General features: G+C 35.0%; 1 long non-coding RNA gene and 1 pseudogene across 1 annotated transcript; both read left to right on the top strand.

The window, feature by feature from the left end:
- Positions 1–849, top strand: LOC126687074 (uncharacterized). Its single transcript, XR_007644042.2, has 3 exons — positions 1–437; positions 532–642; positions 730–849. It is a non-coding gene; the product is annotated as an uncharacterized LOC126687074 (long non-coding RNA).
- Positions 850–966: 117 nt separating this feature from the next.
- Positions 967–6,677, top strand: LOC126674303 (histone-lysine N-methyltransferase ATX5-like; annotated as a pseudogene).
- The last annotated feature ends 1,134 nt before the right edge of the window (positions 6,678–7,811 follow it).

Raw genomic sequence — 7,811 nt, 5'->3', positions numbered from 1 at the left:
TCAATCTGGATTAATTAATGAAATATATATGAGTTGAAACTGAAAGTCAGATATTTTCCAATTCAAAAAAACGCGTTACACAAATCCCACTTCAATATGGATTAATTAATGAAATGTGAGTTGAAACTGAAAGTGTGCAATTCAAGAAAAACCGTTACACTTACACAAATCCGACTTCAATATGGATTTATTTTAGCGATATAAAAAGGAAGGCAAGGAGTTGTCACTTGTTTGTTTTTGGGTCTGTCCGTATGAGTTTCTACATGTCTGTCCGTATATATGCGTCGATGTTTTTCTGTGTGTTTATCTATGTGTTGGTGTCTTTTTCGACAACTACCGCAGCAGCAGGTATGCTTTGTTGAATTTGTCCAGGGTTTTGTTTAATGGTGAGGATGTACGGGCGATAGACTGGGTGAATTACCCATTTCAAATGCATTGTAAGTTCTCGGTGTCGTTTCAATTTTGATATATATTTTCGTTTGCTGTATACCGCAGCTTTATAAAAATGTGACCCCTTCTGCTTTCAAACAGACTCAGCGGCGGGACACCAGTGGACGCCAAAATCAATCTTTTTGATAATTGCTGTGTTGTTGAAGATATATTGAAAAAGCTGTCGGGTCCTATGCCTTTGGTGAAGCAATGGTAGCTCTTGAACACACCTTCATTCATTTTCCTTGTTTGTTTGTCTCATTATTATCTAATTTCTAGCAATGCTTTTGCTCTTCACAGGCTTGGTACGTGACTTACTTGAGATAGATACTGAAACGGAATGGTGGAGAGCATGTTGTTTTTTTGATGGCTTCGACAAGCTACTGCTTCAAACCGAGATCAAGACTTATTCTCTCCGTACCAGGCAAGCTTTTCTGATCTACTTCTTTAATAGGGCCTGAACAATAAGATTCTAATATATGTATTTATAGGTGTGTATATTTTAAATTCATAACTGTTTTTAGGATTTTACCAGTAATGCATTTGTCTGCTGTAGTAAAAAATTATGTCAACTGTTGGTTCATTTTTAAGAAATGCTTAATTTATTAATGCAGTTGACCAATTCAAAACATTTTTGTGGTATATGCTAGAAGATTTGGAATCATTCGGACACTGGGAGCTGGGTGAGGCAAACTTCAGTTGTTCTAGTGTCATTATTTATTTAAATTTCCTGGATATGAAATACCTTTTATTATTGTTATTTATTGTTTTTTCTGCATCTACTTGCTATCAGGTGCGATGTGATGTTTTTAAAGTTTGGGTCCATGCTGAATGTGATTGAATTTCCAACGGCCATTTTAAGGTCTGTCTTTGGTGGTTAATGAAGTTGTGTCTCCATTCATTTGCATTAATGAAGTTTCCAACTTTTCTAACCAATTTATTCTGCTTGAAGAATCTGGAAGCCACTGATCTTTACTGCCCTGCTTGTAAAGAAAAATTTAGTTTTGAACTGTCTGATTCAGAGAAAGGGCATCCAAAATCTAAGTATGCCATGTTTTTTGATATATGTTCTTGAGAAATATTTTACTGCTAAATTCTTTTCTCCAGTTTATTTATCTATATTTGTTGGCTATGTTGTTTAAACAGATTGAACAAAAGTAACGGTCAATTGGCACTACCTAATAAAGTTACTGTAATCTGCTCAGGAGTAGAAGGCATATATTACCTAAGCTTTCACCTGTAAGCAATACATAACTTTTAAAGTTCACGATTTCCTTTTCCTTTTGTCTTTTTATCGCTGCTGTTGTATAGGATATTTTCAGTAAGTTTATACCCTTGTTTATTCATTTATTATGTTAACATTTTTATGCTGCATATTTAAACTTGTGGTGGGCGATACACAAGTTTGAATAGATATAGATAATTTAGGTCATTTCATGTTTTTTACTGTCTCACATATTTGAACATATAAACAGAGAGAATTTCTGAACTCCAAGAGATTTTGATTATCTAGTTCTTTTCCCTTTATATCTGAAACATATATTCAGTTCATTTATGTAAGTATATTCTTTATAGGGTCGTGTGCAAATGTGACTTTTGCGGGCCAAAAAAGCAAGCACTTAGTGAATGGGAACGTCATACAGGTTCTAAAGTTAAAAATTGGAGGATCAGCATTAAGGTGAAATGTTCCATGTTGCCTCTAGAACAATGGCATTGTGTTCTATCCCTCAGGTCCTTGTGCATATCTCTCTGAAGTTCATGTTTCCAATTTGCTATCTTTTTGACTTTGCAGATGATGCAGCTAGCAGAGCTGCATGCACGTGCTGTTTCAACCAAACCTCCAAAGCGACCTTCCAATAAAGAGCGAAAGCAGAAGTTGCTTGCATTTTTGCAAGGTATGTTTTTCTTCTGTCATGGCAAATTGCGTTCTGCCTTTTTTTCCAGCATATCATCAGGGTTTTTCTTGAATTAACTTATAGTTATATTATATTGCAGAAAAATATGAACCTCTTTTTGCAAAGTGGACTACAAAGCGTTGTGCTGTATGTAGATGGGTTGAAGATTGGGACTACAATAAAATTATCATTTGTAACAGGTACTGCAATTATATCATCAATATGTCTGTTTTCAAACTATTTTGTTCAAGGTTTTATTTCGGACATGATATCTGTTATTGTAGAATTGTAGTATGGCCTGAAAGACAGTGACATACAACATTTTACAAACACACGACCAAATTAATTAATATTAAAGTAATATGGTACTCTTAGTCTATATTACTTGTAACCATTCCTATCACATACTTGATCTCCTGACACATATTTTCTTCTACACCTGCCAGAGATGTCAGATAGCAGTTCATCAAGAATGCTACGGAGCAAGACATGTGCGGGATTTCACTGCCTGGGTTTGTAAAGCATGTGAAACACTTGATGTTAAGTGAGAGTGTTGTCTTTGTCCTGTGAAAGGTTGGTTATTTTATTTAGTCATTAACAATGACGTTGTTCTCTTTGTAGTGTCACATAATCTTCTATGACATATGCTGTAACACAGCCTGTAATTTTGTTTTTTCCTTTTAGTTGGAAGGGGTTAGATCTCATTTCCTTGGTATCTAATCTAAGCCAATAATGAAGCTACTGATAGCTAAATAATAACAAGACAATTGATGGTTCGATTGTTGAACAATAATATCTTATGTATGATCAAAGTTTAGCTCCTCTTAATTTGATGTATTCACCAGGATTCTTTTTCTGTTGGTTGTTAGATATCATGTATGGATTTTGAAAACATTTGAAACTTGTAATTGGTTTCATTCTTGCTGTTTATTCTCATTATACTTACTTTCCTGAATTGTTAGGCGGTGCTCTAAAGCCGACAGATGTTGAGACATTATGGGTTCAAGTTACGTGTGCTTGGTTTCAACCTGAAGTGTGCTTTGCTAGTGATGAAAAGATGGGACCTGCTCTTGGCATCTTAAGCATTCTGTCAAGTAATTTTGTAAAGGTAGAATATTCATTTTAGTCACCTCTGAATGACATCTACTGAAGCTTAACTCATTTAAGGTTTACAATTGTATTCAAAATTTCTTCAATTACTCTATCAAGAGTGGCTATTCTAATAAACACAACAAAAATGAGTGCAAAACTTCAAGGTGGTGTTTTGACGCTTTAATCGTCATTCTTTTTTGTCGTCTTGGTTTTAAATTCTCTCGGTTTTAGCCTCTAGATAATGGTAGCAAAAAGAGAGAACTAGAAATAACAATCCTCTTCCCATAAGCTCTTTTTATTGTAGATTATGAGTAATTTCTAAATGCAACATGCCACCATTTGTCTTTTTTTTTTACCTCTTCAGTTTAATGCTGAAAAGTGTCCATCTCCTTTTCGAAACTCTTAAGCAGTAGATCTGATTGTGGTATGTGATCTTTTTATATTGCCATGCACTGCAGATTTGTGTCATTTGTGAGCAAATTCATGGTTCCTGCACTCAATGCACCAAGTGTTCCCCTTATTACCATGCAATGTGTGCTTCAAGGGCAGGGTACCTCATGGAGGTGAGTTAGTTATGATGTTGAAGCAAATTTCTAATGCTTTGCGTTGGTAGTTGTCTTTTGGAAATATTTTTGCAATGATAGTTACTTTCGAATTTGGCAGTTTTTGATTGAGCATGTGTTGTCTCACTTACAGCTACACTGCTTGGAAAAATATGGGAGGCAGACCTCAAAAAAGGTTTCATATTATGCATATTTCAGGTACAAAGTTCTTATATATGATGATGAAGCTAATTACCACTCCCTTTCTGTCATTTGCATTTGCTCATAGTTCTTTTTCTGGTGCAGGGCTTCTAATCCAGATACTGTTTTGATCATACAGACTGCTGTTGGGGTGTTCTCTACTTTGGCCTTGTTCAAAATAAAAAGAGGGCTGGTACGAGGTTAATTTCTTCTAGCAGAGTGAAACTCGAAGAGTTGCCAACAGAAGAAATTACCGAGGTTGAGCCACTCTCTGCTGCAAGGTGTCGGGTATTTAAAAGAGTAAACAACAATAAGAAGGTACCTCCTGATCTTCAGTTCCAAACCAAAATGTTTAGTAGATTCATTTTTATATATCAAATTGTTTCATTCTCAGAAGTCTGGTTGTAGAGATTGAACTTTCTCCTTTTATTGTTTGGTTTCCTAGAGAACAGAAGAAGAAGCTACTTCGCACCGATTGACCGGTCCTTGCAATCATCCTTTAGACCTGATACAGAATTTTAATTCTTTCAGAGTAAATGAGTTTTCTCTCTCGTTTTCAATTTTATATGGGATTGAATGTTTGTTTACTTTTTGATTTGGTTTTCAAGAGCAAACAATTCAAAATCAATCTTAATTGTTGTTATCTCATGGCACAGGTAGTTTAGGAGCTTGAAAGTTTTTCTTCTTTCAGGGAAAGACTTTACCATTTGCAGGCAATTCTCATTTCCTCTTTCAATAATAGATGGGACCTTTTTGCAAGGAGAAATTTTCAAGAAGGAGAAATGGTATGTTGTTTCTGTTACAGCTTAAAAATCGGTCCTTATAAGCAAGTATTTTCATTGGTGGAATTCTTTTGCACGTGCTCTTCTCCAGGTCTTCGAATACCGTGGTGAACAAGTTAGACGTAGCATTCCAAATCTCCGAGAAGCACGTTACCGTTCAGAAGGAAAAGATTGCTATGTAAGTTCGTTTTTCTTTGTTTCTCTTTATTCTACGCAAGCTATATTAGAAAAGAGGTAGTTGAGGATGAACTTTGATGAGTTTCTCCTCGGCAGCTTTTCAAGGTAAGCGAAGAGGTAGTGGTTCTATGTGTATGTACTTCTATGTGTTGGTGTCTTGGCTTGAAAAGGATCTTTGTCGACAACTACCGCACCAGCAGGTATGCTTTCAGTCTTTGTGGTCTCTTGTAGAAATCGTTTGTTGTATTTGTCTACTGCTATTAATTATTTACCACTCTTTTTGCAGGTTGGGAAAGCCCAGGGTTTTGTTTGAAGGTGAGGATGTACGGGCAATAGACTGGGTGCGGAAGATTAGAAGGAAGCCAACAGCTTTGAATTACCCATTTCAAATGCATTGTAAGTTCTCTATTTTATGTCGAGTGGTGTCATTTCAATTTTAATATATATTTTCGCTTGGTGTCTACCGCAGCTTTATAAAAATGTGACCCCTTCTCCTTTCAAACAGAGTGAATGGCTGGAGACCAGTGGACGCCAAAATCAATCTTTTTGAAAATTAGTCTGCTGTTGAAGATATATTGAAAAAGCTGTCGGGTCCTATACCTTCAACCACGTAATGTTTTTTCCTTGTTTGCTTGTCTCATTATTGTTTAATTTTCTAGGTACAATGCAAACTTCGTAAGCACTTGGAGGTGTATTTTTGGGTTTGTTTTGGGTTTTAATCAATATGTTTTATCTTTTGCAGTTTTATGATAAGTTCAACATTAGGCATAATATTGCTGAACTTCTCGAGTACTTACGACAGGTCACTAGTCATCGAAATGCTTGGACACAGGTAGGGAAACAACTGTATTTGCTCTGATAATCAACTTTATAATCAACTTAGTCAACTAAAACATATGCTCTCCCTCTCTCTTATGCTAATTTTATGTCATTAAGATTGCTAGAGAAGAAAAAAAGGGTGTTTATCTTAATCTCTTAAACTTTGTGATCAATGATAGCATTTATCTTCTTGACGAGAGTTTAAAAAAAATTCTTGAACTAAAAGAGCTGGAAGCTGAGATGTCAAATACTGCATAATGGGAAAGAAGACCAGCTCAAGAAAGGCAGAAGCGAACCTACATTTCCACTCCCAAGAAAATGTCAGTATTATGTTTTCTTGCTCATTTATATACCTGCATGCATACATTTTAAAAATTTAAGCACTGGACAAGGTAGATAAATTTCTGAGTGTTTCCAGATCATCTGGATTGATATGAAGTTGGCAAATGAAGACGTAAGCATGTTAGCATTCACATCATAACAAATTAGAGCACCTTTCCTACTCCTGGAGATGGTAAAAAAATTCAGCTTGCTTGTGTATGCTATTTTTTCAGAAGTTGAAATATTGAACAATATTTCTTTTTTAAGTTTTCTGAATGTGTATATTTCCTCTTTTACAGGTTGATAAGAATGGCCAGCATGCAAATTAATGTTCTTTCCTTTGACATCACCTTGCAAAACATTACATACTTATGTTGATTGATACTTTTATGATTAAAAGCCATCTTTTTGTTTGCTTACTCTATTTCAGGCTTCAAAGGCATTAAAATTATCTTGCAGAGCATCCTGGACTTATGCTGTCCTTCTTTGTCAAATCTATACGAACCAGTCCAATGGGTTAAGTGTGGTGATCTTTCACAAGACGTTATTTTAGATTTTGTTTGGGAGACATGTACACGAACTGCTTTTGTTTTGGATGTTGTCTACGAATGTGGCAATCCCAAAATAAAAAAGATAATTGTAAATGGTCTTGAAAATTGGTCTGTTGTTGAAGATATATTGAAAAAGCTGCCGGGTCCTATGCCTTTGGTGAAGCAATGGGTGGAAGGTAGCACTTGAACGCACCTTCAATCATAGTAATTAATTTTCCTTGTTTGGTTGTCTGATTATTATCTAATTTCTAGGTACAATGCAAACTTCGTATGCACTTGGAGGTGGATGCTAAAAGCTTCAACCTTGTATCATTTCTTGTCATTTTCGGGGAAATTGTCAAAGGAGTCAATTGGCAAAATTTTACAGCAGGTTAGTCCTTCATGCTGCTTTTCTTATATGGATTTATTTTTTCATTATCTTTAAATTTTGCACCATTTCTTTTATACTTGTAACTTGGATTTTTCTCTTCCTGCCTTTTTCCTTACGTTCCACTTATTTATTTATAGGCCAAACCCTCAAAAAATACCAAACCTTTGCGATTTTTGTCAGTTATGACCAAACCTTTCAAAACTTGCAAATATAACCCGTTTTAGAAAAATGTGTTCCTTTTATAGCCATTTTTTGAATCAGTTTGATTTTTTATTGTAATTAAACCTTTTATTATGACACAACACATAAATGTTTGTATTTTATTGTGATTAAATCTTTTTTAATCTTATATATATGGTTGTCATGTTGTCAAAAAATCGATTTGATTCGAATTTGGCTATAAAAGGAACATAATTTGCTAAAACGGGTTATATTTGCAATTTTTAAAAGGTTTGGTCATAACTGACAAAAATCGCAAAGGTTTGGTATTTTTTGACAGTTTGGCCTTATTTATATAGGAGCTCCTAGCATATGAAAAATTAAATGCTATATACCCAGAATTGCGCCAGAGAATGCAACTTGGAATAATACATGTTCTCTTGCAAGATGTGTATACCACACAAATTAGCCCT

The sequence above is a fragment of the Mercurialis annua genome, linkage group LG1-X (assembly GCF_937616625.2).
Source record: "Mercurialis annua linkage group LG1-X, ddMerAnnu1.2, whole genome shotgun sequence".
Taxonomy (NCBI): Eukaryota; Viridiplantae; Streptophyta; class Magnoliopsida; order Malpighiales; family Euphorbiaceae; genus Mercurialis; species Mercurialis annua.
Note: the sequence above shows the minus strand (reverse complement) of the source record. Positions and strands in the feature narration are given on the sequence as shown.